At 38.8% G+C, this 13,430-nt stretch overlaps 1 long non-coding RNA gene across 1 annotated transcript; it reads right to left on the reverse strand.

Annotated features, from left to right (window-relative positions):
- On the reverse strand, positions 1 to 2,160 carry LOC140924388 (uncharacterized). The gene is made up of 2 exons (XR_012164265.1): positions 2,020 to 2,160; positions 1 to 519 (listed from the first exon to the last, which is right to left on the reverse strand). It is a non-coding gene; the product is annotated as an uncharacterized lncRNA (long non-coding RNA).
- Positions 2,161 to 13,430: the final 11,270 nt, after the last annotated feature.

The following is a 13,430-nucleotide window of genomic DNA, read 5'->3' on the forward strand; positions in this document are numbered from 1 at the left end:
TTCACACAATAAATATTTTATTGCTGCAACCTTCAGTTTTACATCTAAAATATTCCTTATTCACTTTAAAATTCCTAAAGGATTCTTCGGCACAAACTGTAGAAAAGTCAACCACTGTAGCAAAAAGTGCTCACAAGCAAACATGACCACACACCGCATTTACGAGTAACTTAAATCAGTACATTCATGCTAATGAGAAATACTGTGAAAACGGAATTATTTACGCTACAAGTTGCTAAATTATATACGTGCAGCATTGACACTCCCAGAGGTTCTGAAGCTAGTAGTCGTGGTCTTCGAGCTGGTCCATATTGTTACGTGGCATATCTTGCAGCAGCTCGTAGAATTCCTTTAAAAATTCTCTTTTTTCGCTACACGGGTAGATTCTCTTACAGTTCCCTTCATAATCCTTCCTGTAGCACTTACGACACCCTCCGCCAGGGTTAATGATAGCAGACTCTGAGGCAACAACAAAAGCGGCAACAATAGCGATCAGCAAAAGTGTTGACTTCATTTCGTCTAGAAAAAACAGAGTAGTCAAAACATTAATATAGTTTATTTTGTCTTGGAAATACATCTCAGTCTAACTTCCAACCCCAGGGGGATAGGTAGTTACCCTACACAAACCACCTGGTGGAAATCGTGGGCAGAAACATAAAACTATAAAATTTGACGTGGTGGGAGAAAGAACCGCTACAAAGTATATCCAGATCAGCTGAACAGACCAAAAAGAGTAGAAAAATTGCATCGCCTCAAAAAACAGCCCATGTTTTCTGAAGATTCCCAAACGGAATGGCGCGAACTATTTGATTTTCTAACCGAATTTCCGGTTTTCCCATGTAAAGCTGTAAGTACCCCGGATTTCATGTGACGGGGATAATCGAAGGATTTTTTGGGGATTGAAATTTTCGATTCCGGGATATTTTGGGCAGGAAAACTTGGCAAGTATGTTTTTGGGGTGGCTTGATTGTTAAGTATAGGATTTTCTGGGTATAAAACAATCTAAAGGATGGTGGTAGTGGCCGCGCATGATAACTTAATAAACAAACACAAGCATTCAATTTCTGATGTTCCTATTTTCCTTGTTATATCATTTAATTCCTTCCCGAAATTTTTAAGGCTTGGACATTCGACATGGGATTTTTGGGGGGTTAATTTTTGGTCCAGGGGTTTTTGGGGGTTTTGTTGGAAGCCCTAAGGACTTTTTTGGGTTTTGGTTTTTGCCCCCATCCAATGGATCTTCCACGCATTTAACTCGTTCAGACAAGCAGCTCTTCATGACTTTAAGGAAACCACTACGCCCCAATAAATCTCGCGTGTGTGATCGAAAGAAGGGGTTTTGTAGCAATAATTAAAAGTACAAGCCAAAAAATCAGTACTATTGTTGGATCGATTTGACATGTGTCTAAATCATTCGGTTATTTTAATGTGTGCCAAACTAAAGCGATGAAAAATTGGCTATTGTTATATAACTAGTATTCTTGTAGTTATAGTACATGCACGATAGAAAACACTGACAGTAAAAACATAGTAAAAACGGACAGACAATTACGGCTGAATTGTGAGCAACGTTGACTCGGCTGAACTATTGTCAACTATGCCGAATAAAGAAAAACGTCAAAGACATTCAGAACTCTTCATATTTATCTGTCGTAGTAAAAAACCTATCTATCCCACGATATCTAGTTCAGTCTTCCAAAAGAAGTTTGGAACTGTCAGATATGTCAGATATTGTGCTCCAGGGTGCGGATCCTTCATTGCATATAAAACTATCATCAATAAACTTCAGACACGACACGCAATTGCGTCCTAAAAAGTGTACGTATGCATGTCAACTGCCAATTTCGTCTCACTAACACTTAACTACTTGTAATGTAATCGGTTGTAGTTCTGTGTTAAGGGACCTTTCCCAACTATCGTAGAGCCAGAAATAAAGCAGATACGTTGGTGCGAGGAGCTACATGTGAATTTTATCATTCCTCTTCGGGCGATAAGGAGGAAATGGTGCAGGTTACTTACCACTTTAAAGCAGGATGCTAAATCGACTTAGAGATCTTCCCAAAACCAAGCGAACCAACAGAATGAGTATTAACTTAACTGTTTCTGCTTATTATAGTCATACCAGAGTGGGAGGGACTTTGCGCTCGGACAGTTTTAGCATCGTAAATAAGCAAGATTTAAATTAAAGCACAAACAAAGCCGCCGCTGACAGCCACTTTTGTGGGAACTACCTTAAAAGTTAAAACTACACGCAATGCAGTTACCAGTGACTCTTAACCCTTTAAGTCCCAATATCCACATACAAATTCTCCAAACTGGTCTCCATACATTTCCTTAAAGAACGAGTTCAGAGAATTTGATAAAAGATTAAGGAATTTTCCCTTTGGTGATCATTTTATTAATTCTCATAGCCTAATCTCTTGACATTGTATAGATATCGTTAGGAGAAAATTGATGTTAGTCACTATTGGCACTTAAAGGGTTAACTGTTTCAGTAGCTATTGTAGTCATACAAAAGTGGGAGGGAGTTTGCGCTCGGACAGTTTTAGCATCGTTAATAAGCAAGATACAACTGAAGTATAAATAAAGCCGACACTGATAAGCACTTTTTGTGCGAGCTACCTTAAAAGTTAAAACTGCACGCTATGTTAATCAGCATGAATGAACACCGCATTGACACCCCTCATAAAAATTTTCTTTTCTTCTTCTTTTATCTTTTCAGGAAACTTAGAACAAAGAGAATTTCCTGAAATACCTAGAGGGAAAGTAACTTTGATAAATGCTTTCAGAATAATAGAAAGGAGTTGTATTCATATTTTGAAGATAAAAATCAAAGTGTTTGAAAGTGTTTGAAAACATATTAGAACTCGACCTCCTATTAAAGAATGTTCATTTAATTAATTAAACAAAACGTTTGAAGGCGGGGGAATTCAGTGAGTTTCCTTGTTAACCATTAACCCCGGGGGGGGGGGGGGGTACTGCCATATATGGGCTATATGGGTATGTGCCGCTGTGAAGGGTATGGTTTTCAAGCAGTTTACTCTAGGATAGGGTATATAAATCAGACTGTTTGGGTCTAGAATAGGGTATCATTTTTCAGGAAACTAATCAGTTGGTTGAAGATTTTATCTAGACTGGGGAAACAGCTACTCTAGGATAGGGGGATTTTGGGAGTTTACTCTAGTATAGGGTAGCAAAATTCAGCTGAACTGGCTCTGGTATAGGTCAAGGGTTCCAGGGTCCCAGCGGCACATCCCCACCCAGAAATTCCTAAAGTGCCCCCCTCCGGGGCATTAACGTTTGTGCTCTTATTTCTCTAATGAAATACATTCCAATTAAGGAATACACGTTTCTGTCTGACTGAAAAAAGGTATCGCGGACTGCTTCCTATATTGAAGAGCAAGTAAAAGAATGCGAAAATTATCAACCATAACGTGAAGAAACAATGAAACAGTGCTGAAAATGTTCGTGAAATAAAACTGGTGGTTTCGTGCAAATGGAACTGAACTTTGCGAGTTGAGTTATACACGTTTCAGGCCAATTCGGATTAAATAGCGCCTCTGAGGCACTGACCTTTTTGTTTTCGAAATTTCGTGATTGTTGGTGAGTGTGCCGCCCCGCAATCCCAACTTAATCACTTTCCGCCACCTCTATTACCGCGAATGTTCCCATTTTTTAATCCTTACTTTACCAAGTTTTTCTTACTCCAAAAATCCTGAAAATGTGCGACTGCATTCTAACAACTCCTGATTATAAATGCAACTACATTGTTGTCAATCTAGTTGTCGCAATATTATATATTGTGCTCGTGAGGGCAGATCCAGAAATTAAAATTCAGATCAGAGAGATGTTGCCTTCCCTGTTAAAATGAGAAGGTAACTTTTTTCAAACACTTATGAGGAAAGGAAGAAAGATTAAAACTAAAAATACAAAGTATCGAGGACTGCTTCTTGCCACTATGGAGTATGAATTTGAAAAGCGGCCGTTACATATATATATATATATTAAAAGACCGGAAGTAAGGACAAGTAAAAGAATGTGAAAATTATTATATTCTTAACGTGAACTAACAGAAAAACAGCAAAAAATGTTCATAAAATACAACGAAATGTTTCGTGCAAATGGAATGCGTGTTGTTATGTTTTGACTCGAGGATAATTGATTAAATATTGCCTCTGATGCGCTAATCTTTTTGTTTTCGAAGTTTCGTGACTGTTAATGAGAGTGCACGTGCCAGCCCTTATATTTCATTAGGCGTTGTCTCTAAACAAATTCAGTTGCTAATTAAAAGCGATTATCATTGGGCGAAAATCTGACCAGTACCTTAACTTAGTAACTGTTTTTTTAGTTGGTGTCAAAAGTAAGGGAAACTTTGTACTCAGACATTTCTATAATAATTAGTTTGCACGTTAAGGCATATAAGATAATTGATCTTCCCAGGACCAGGTGAAGCAACAGAATGAGTGGTATATTAACTCAGTCAACTTACTAGAGTGATTTTACTTAACCCATGAAATAGATAGGATAAACTTACAAGATATATAATGATACGGACTTGTTCAGATTGACTAACTTTGCCGTCAACTCCAGAAAAGATCTTGATGTTGTTTTCACTCTTCAAGATATTCAATCAATCAATCAATCAATCAACAACTTTCTTTAACCACGCTAGTCACACACTACTAAAGCTGATTTCCAGGTGGGGGAGAAGCAAAAAATAGAAAAAATATGGTGTTCACAAAAGTTACATAGTCTTAGAGAATAATTAATTACATAAAAATTTACACAATTCAGTTAGTTTTACAATGTATGTTGGTGGGAGTTTTGAAGAAGAATTAATCCGTAAGTTTAAAATATTCACACATACAAACTATGGAATCAGAAGGATCCAGCAGAGGGCAACAGGGGAAAGTTTGCTTTTAAATTCGGAAAGCGAGCAGTGTTGGCGTGTATATTGATGAGAATCTTAAATACACATTTATCGAAAAATGCTCTAAAGAGGCTTTTCAGGCCCTTTTGGCTAAGTTATACCTACCCAAACATGCAAGTATAATGTGCGGAGTTGTTTATAGGCAGCATAATTCCCCAGCGCTTTTTTAGGAATAATTTGAAAAAAATATATTTTGAAAACCTCAGCGCCTCTGGCAAGTGAGCAGATCTTTTTGATGGGTGATTTTAAAATTAATCTCCTTTGCTTTCATAATTGCAAATACGCCCAAAAATTTATCTTAATATCTTTGCAAAGCTTCAACGTAACCCCAATATTTGACAAACCAACGAGAGTACATCATAACTCATGCATATTCACTTATTGACAACCTCTTTGCTAGCAATCTAGAAGATACCATAACAAGCGGAAATATAATCTCAGATCTTATACTGATCACTTTTCTCAATTCTGTATTCTAAACTCTTCTAAAGACCTCTTTGATCTCCAAAGTAAAAAAATATGCTACTCCGTGACTTCTCTAATTATTCAGAGGCAAAATTCTTAAACGAACTGTCCCAGCTTGACCCGATTGGAGCAGTCTCAGGACTGAATGACGTAAACAAATCTCTTTCTGTGTTTTACAATAAACTGAACAAACTTCTCAATAAGCACGCACCTTTTAAGCCAATATCGAAACGTAAGAAAAAGAGATTATTAAAATGCTGGGTAACAAAGGGGATCAGGAAATCAATTAAAATGAAAATGACCTTTCTTGTTCAGGCGACACCGCCACCAACAAACTCTATTGGAACAAAGTGTTGACGCTCACAAGAATTAGCAAAAAGATGTATTTTCACAAATATTTTGAAGAAAACTTTACCAATATCAAAAAGTGAAGAAAAAAAGTGAAGGGCATCAACAGCCTTTTAGGCCGGGAAAACAAAGCTCACAAAGATATATATAATCTCTCTTAAATGACCAAGAGGCAATCTAGTGTCACAAAATCCCTCTGAGTTTCCTGACATAAAGTTAGTCTTTGCTAGTTCATTCTTTTTTAACTCTGTATCTCTTTCTGAAATTTATTCCAGGCTGTATTCATTTCCCACTCGCATTTTAAGATAGGCTAAATATATTATTAGCCAACCTCTATCTATGCTCATCAATAACTCAATTGAATTATGAACATATCCATCTAAATTAAAGCTTGCCAAAGTAATACCAATTTTCAAAAGTGGTGATAAATCTGGCCCCCCCTAATTATAGACCCATATCGCTTCTCTATATCTTTAACCGTATCTTCGAAAAGATTGCCAACAGTTACCAGCACCGTACAAACGACTTATTGACGAGATCAAGCAAAACTAACTACGAGAGAACGACTGGAAAACTGACAATTTGACTAACAAAAGACGACCGTTTAACTGTGACAATAGGCGGATCGAAACGCACCAGTTACTGATTACGAGTCTTCATAGCTGATAACATCACGGCTTAACTGACAGACGACCAGTAACATCGCGACGCAATTGACCAATTAGATCAATAACCAGAGTAAAGTACCATCAACTGACGTGATACAACTCACTTTGACTCTTAAGATGACTACCGCACAGGTTGTCGAAACGTCAGTCACTGTCAACAACAACAGCCCCATTAAGAACTACGTTCACCTGGACGATCAAACTCAACCTACTTTTGAAATGACTCCTGGGTTCAAACCTTTCACAGTTTTAACTTAACCAGTTGCGAAGAAAAAACCTCTGCAAAAACTCAGTCTTGGACGGGATTCGAACCCATGCCTCTGTATGGCAGATTTTTTATGGGTTCAAATCCTGCAAGCCTGGATTTTTTAATTGATTTTTATTATTTCTTTAGGCTTTCTTTTCGCAATCTACTGTAAGTTGCGCACATAACTGCGATGATCTTAGAGAGCGTATTCACATGATGTCACGGCGGCCATATTGGTGTCCCAAAACAATAAAACAGCGGCCATGTTGGTATCCCAAAGACAACCCAGTGGGAATTGAACTCTTCTCTTATGTAACAGTTTTCTTTTACTTGTATTAATCAACATAGATGCTGGCCACGTGAGTGAATACGTTCTATATAAATATTTGGCTATAAAACATAGATCTTCCTAAACGCAGAAAGTCCCATGATTGCGCGTGAGCGCTAATTGGAATTAGCCAATGAGATGAGCGTATGTTATAGTGATGAGCATTCATGTTGAGCACGCAAAACGTAGTCATCGTGATACCTAAGCGCACGCCAGATTGCCCAGAACCGAGAGCTTTCCATGAAAATTTTGCACAAAAGAACACATCACATACTCATGACGAGGGGAAGAGAAAAGAGACTGACCTGATGGATTTAGCCTTTCATGGTGAATCGGTGCGCGGTTGTAGCTCTTTGATGAGGGAGAGGTTTGTGAGTTGAGACTGCACACAGTTACCTCCCTTCCTTTGCTTTATGTAGGGAAACAACAGCGAACAAACAACGAGCCGCAAAACCGTATAAATTGGCCATGAATTGAGCCAGACTACACGAAAAGGCAACGACAGGCCCAAGTTTACGTAAGTATACAATTTAATTCTATATTTATGCCTATATTTCTACGTTTTAACAACTATATTAAATTTCTCACACAGTCTTAAAATCGTTCGTAATATGCAAAACAGTATAGAAACTCGCGGTAATTTATGCACCGAGCTTGGGGCGCCTGTGTTTCAAGCTATTTCAAATCTCATTATCGTGAAAAATCAGTAATAGAACGTCCAAAGACAGGTGGCCTGAGTTTGCCGGGCAAAGCTTACAAGAATCTGCATAACCCTTGTATGTACTTGGTGGACATTCTAAAATTTCCAAAAAAAAGTCACTGCAAATGTCACAATAAAAATCAAATTTCTTGCGATCATTTTTGTTTTAGGTAGTACCGGAGTCTAACTTGTTCGATCATCTTCTTTGTACGTAAGTGCGAGAAACATTTCAGAGTAGGAATAAATAAAAATTGCAGCTCCTATTCATAACCATTTGGAAATTTAAAACATGTGTTCTTATAAAGAGCGTTATAGAAATAACCATTTCAAAGATTGAATCATACACATGGAAATAAAGACAGACAATAGACCATAACGCACCCTGTTAAAATTTTGAATAACCATTGTTTCCAATTTCTACTGGGTATTACAGTCGTCCCAAGAGAAATCGAAGACAATAGGTGATGCCTTTTTTTTTGGTGGTGGTGGTGGTGGTTTGGGGGGGGGGGGGGGGGGGCGAGGTTGATGTTGGACAAACAAGGTTTATAACGGTCTATGTGAAAATGGTGAATTGGTAGTTTATAATTCCTCTTTTGTTTTACCATTTGCTATGCCTCTTTGATGGGGCTAACCGTCGTAGTTGGAAAATTACAATAGGCCATTTGCACTAAGAGCTCCTGTGACATCGTTTTTAAGAAAATGAAAGTTGTATGATTTTGCCTTCGAAAAACGATAAGTGGGTCATATCTTAAACAAAGTAATAGTGATTTCAAACACGCACCATTTTCTTAAAATGAGTAGGTTCGTAGCTGGTCACGTGGCCAAAATGTGATCTTTAAAATTATGAATTTCCTCTTTCTGAATATAAATTTTGTACCTAAACTTCAAGGAAAATGTTGAAAAGATGATGTGGTAACGTTTACAGCACATCTGAGCGTAACTATCAAACGTTTAACAAGATATAAGCAAAAAGTAGTTTTGGCCGCCATGTTGGAAGGCAAGAGCTGATGCCCTCCAACACGGCGGCCAATACAAATTATACTACTTTGTTGAAAAATCAAAGTGCCATACTCAATGCGTTTCCTCTCAAATTTCGGGTGTAAGATAATTTTTATGTGCTCTGTCAATTTTTGGCATCAGCAAGATTCCAACTCGCTGTTTAACGGAAGCATTGGTCACTTGATTCAGAACCAGGCCTTAATCTGCCTGAATCCGCGCTTTCTTTTGTAGTTGCTTTGTTATTTCTACCTTCTTGTAACGTTTTGAGCGGTTATGTTTTGTTTCAATCAATTTGGTGGCAGCTCCCACTGTTTGCGGGAAATTTTACAAATTCCGTGACACAACATCTCCTGTTAAGCAGTTCTTCGCAGTAGTTTGTCCATCAGTGCTTTCAAGTCTTAAGTCAGGGGCACCCAAGGAAGGTTTCCCCCTAATATTGAAAACACTTTTTATGCTACCCAGAGTACTCTCTCTAGAAATGCATTCTAAGCGGCGCTATAAAATTTGTATCTGTTCGATCATCCAAGGGCCGGGGAACTTGGGTCTTATCAAAATTACAAGTGCTTTTATAAGTATTATTTTTTCCGCAAATTTTAGATACAATTAAACGTATTACGAAAGTGAGAATTTTTCTGAATCCTCTCCCCATCACATTTTTGAATGCGAAAATTTTAGGCTTCCTTTTTGCTACGAAAAATAGCCTAACCTGGAGTGTGGAATGTGAAAAATTAAACTTTAGAAAATCGTAGGGGATTAATTAGGTAAGCTTCGAAAATTGTACATGAACGAAACGGTCATCTAAAAATATTTAGCCGTCCTCAAGCTATATAAAATTCCAGACAATATTTAATGCTTCTCCGAACAGATATTTTACAGAAAACAGTCTTTGGGTGCCCCTATTAAGTGCCTCTACGTAAAAAAGATGTCAGAATATTCAAAAAGTCTTCAACACACCACGGCAGAGGTTTTCCTCAGGAGTGCGAAACTGTCCCACGGGGCAAAGCTAGAGCTGAAGAGAAAAGTAATTTACTAAACAAACCAGTGACGTTATTACCCTAAACATGATTTCCCCTCAGCGAGCAAGGAAACTTATAACAGCCAGGCCAACCTTTCTCCCAGAATATAGGCGACTGAAGCAACGTATTATTATCATTAATCATTAAAGCAACGAGTGGTACATTAACGCTCAATAATAATTACTTCAGGTGCCTAAACAATATTTGATGGTTTTTCCTTTTTTTGGCATACGTGTCATGCTGAATCGAAAAGGATTTGACAAATGCAAGAAATGCCTCAGACCAAGCCATCACCCAGACAAAAGCAAATGAAGCAATATATGATCAAAAACAAGCTTTTAAAGGTATGGTCTCAAAAACATTTTTTGCAGTCCTTCGGGCCTCAGTTTGGTCTAAAAGTAAGGTGGGAGCCCTGACCCCCCGGGCCCCGCCCGTGGATCCGCCACTGCTAATGGAACTCATCGATAACGTTCAAATACAAAGAAGATCATACATTGTAACGTGTTTGGATATCTAACGGATTTAAAATTTCTCACTTTTGCATTATTGATGCCAAAACGTACACGTGAACATATTTTATCCAGTCATGAATATCTCGTAAACTTGTCGTTGACAGTCATTGCAGACGCTTTAAATATAGACATTACAATGGGTCCAAGGTGCATGGGAAGCTGACTGTGAATTCACGTGAGCTCCTCAAACTCATTGGAGCGCGTGAATGATGGAATTACCTGTCAACCGTCAAACAGCTTTAAGTTAATCGTCAACAATCAAAAAACTCATTCTTTTTTTACTGTCAACCGTTTAACAAAGTTATGATTATCAGTAGACAAACGCGACCAACTCAACCCCAAAAATGAGCTCCTCTAACGTTTACCCTGCGCAAATGTATTTTTTTATGCAGCTCCCATGTTACAAGTGAAATTGGTATACTATATACCACTTATTAACCGAGAGTAAGGTCATTACAGGAAACTCTCAGACCGAGACCTTGATGTATTGACCCATCGCTAGGTCAAAACACCAAGGGCTCAGTCTGAGATTTCCCTGTAATGACCAAACAGACGAGGTATTTTATGGCCTTTTCATTAGGACCTCAGCCTGCGGTCAATTAAAACCAACAACTGGTCAGCGGATAACTTTAAGAAAACACGTTACCCCAATAACTTGTACACTTTAGCCCGCGATGCAGTCAGGTGACTCTGGTCAGCGGATACCCTTTTTGACAGCTGTCGATTGACCATTAAACATGGATGTCCATAAGGATGATTGTCCACTATGAAGTTAAAGACAGATTGTATATGCCTTGGACACCTAGCTAGTAATATCCGGTCATTAGAAGAAAAAAATGCCCGGTCGTTACAAAAAACAGCCAATAAGAGGGTGCGTACTATTGTAGCCATATATTTACCTATGTTTAGGACAAGTAAGCGACTTCTGTTTTGCATAGTTACGGAGTTCCTCAGTCAAATCAGTTAGAAGTGAAATTTTCATGGTTATTAGAGAGAACGTAACATCATTAAGTGACCAATACGTCACGACTCACTCATGGCTGTCACTATAGCTTGACAATATAACCAATTCATCAAAATTAGCCAGGGCATCCTATTATGCCACCACCCCACTTCCCATCTCCGAAAACTCGTCGCAAACTCATGAAAATCCCTTTCGTTCATTAACACGACAAAAAGTACAGCAGGTGATTTTCTAATTTTTATAGACTGTACAATAAATGTCACAAAATCTACCTAGGCAGTCCCTTCGGCATTTTCTGTTTTATGTCATCCTAACCATCTTTTACTTGCGGACGCGAACAATGAAAACGTCATCATTACCCAACGGTTCCATTCGGCCCCTGCCCCTGTTTTTTCTGGCATATACTCACTCAGGAGCCCACAACGAAGAGCGAGCAACTCCCATACTTGGCCTATATCACGGCGTTTTAAAGGACCAGTTTATTTTTACGACACTTTTTCCCGCGAAAATAGAATCTCCACACCATGTCTAGAGTGCATGCGAAGTATAAGATATCAAAAAGGAAAATTAGTTATTAAAAGGCCAGAAAATATCACTTTTAGGTCTGTAGGTTTTGCTGACTGGTTTGAGGAATTTAAAAGATATTTAAAATTTGCGCCAAAACCGTTCTAAAAATACTGGTCCATGAAAACGCCGTGTCACGAGCTTATGGAAGTTGCTCGATACGGGTTTTGGGCTCCTGCTTACTGTATATTTCAATTGTAAGTACTTTCCTTAATGTACGCTCGAGCTACTAGAGTGCCTTCTCGGGATTTCGCCTTCGATCTGGGCGAAATCCCTGCGGGGGCAACAACAACCGAATTTTAATATGGTGTGAATGCTTACCACGATTTCCCACTTTTCAATTTCCATTTCCCATTCTTCATTCTCCAATTTAGTAACATCCTTATCGCAAGTATTCATCGCTGGAAGCAAGGGAAGTTTATCGTATTTAGCAAAAAAAAAAAAAAGGTTTGACAGTGCTCTTTTCTGTTGTCGAAGCAAGCAGGAAGCGGCAAGAACAAGAAACAAGTGGAGGGGAAACATGAGACGTAGTCGAGTGTTTCTCCCTACGTCTTGAGTTTTCTAGCCAATTCCTACGCCCTTTATGACAGAACAGGACACAGTCAAAGCTTCTTCATTTGTTTTATGATAAAGAATCCGTTAAATTCCCCACGCATTACTTTCTAATTTTCAAAACAAACTATTAGTAGATTGGTGACAGTTCATAAAGCGCAATTTTTCGAGTCGAAGAGAAAATGCTCACCTTTTCGTCAATCCAATCCCGAAGTTAACCATCGTACTCATCTGAAAGACTTCTTCGTGTCTTAAATTTGTTCAGACCGGTGCTGTAAAAAATTTGCCACAAAGAAAACTCTGAGTCTGAGCAGCGAACGTTGCACGTTCTCATAAGAATTTGATCACACCGAAATTTCGGCGAGCGTGTGCTTCTTCGGAAACGATAGATCTTTGCACTCTCGAATTCGGATTAGCCTGGACCCGATGTCCGTCTACTACGAGTGAACGAGTGACTAATTTGCATATCCTAGTCCCCTGCAATAACTCGTGGTACGCTCGCGCCTCCCCGCTAGTTAAAAAGGGATAACAACCTAGAGGTTGGCATCGTCTTTATTGACTTCCGCAGGGCCTTCGATTCTATTTCTCATCATGTCCTGCTGAATAAGTTTCAAGCAGTCGGTGTTGCTGGCGAAGCTACAGTTGTAAATGGTTTTCAGTCCGAAACTTTACCTGTGAAGTTTGGCATGCCACAGGGATCTGTTCTGGGACCTACCCTGTTTTCGTTGTTTTGCAACGATCTGCCTGATATAGTTGAGGATTGTGATGACGAAATTCACATGTATGCTGGCGACACTACGATTTACGTGACTGTTTCTTCTCCTGATATGGTTGCTGTTGTCTTGAACGTCATCCTTCAGAAGTTGTAAGATTGGTGCTGCCTTAACCGCCTCATACCCCACCCAGTAAAACCGAGTACATGATTTTAATGCGAGGCCCGTTTGTTGGGCCGCTGCAAGCAGTATCAATGGGAAACAGTGTTGTCACTCAAGTCAAGTGAACTAGGTGTTTATGCGTCGAAATTGACAGTAGTCTTAACTGGAACATTTATGTAAAAGAGTTAATAAAGTCCTCTTCAAAAAAATTGAATCTTCTCAGGTCTTTGTATTTCTTACATACGACAGAAAGAGCTGATTT

The sequence above is a fragment of the Porites lutea genome, chromosome 14 (genome assembly GCF_958299795.1).
Source record: "Porites lutea chromosome 14, jaPorLute2.1, whole genome shotgun sequence".
In the NCBI taxonomy this organism is placed as follows: domain Eukaryota; kingdom Metazoa; phylum Cnidaria; class Anthozoa; order Scleractinia; family Poritidae; genus Porites; species Porites lutea.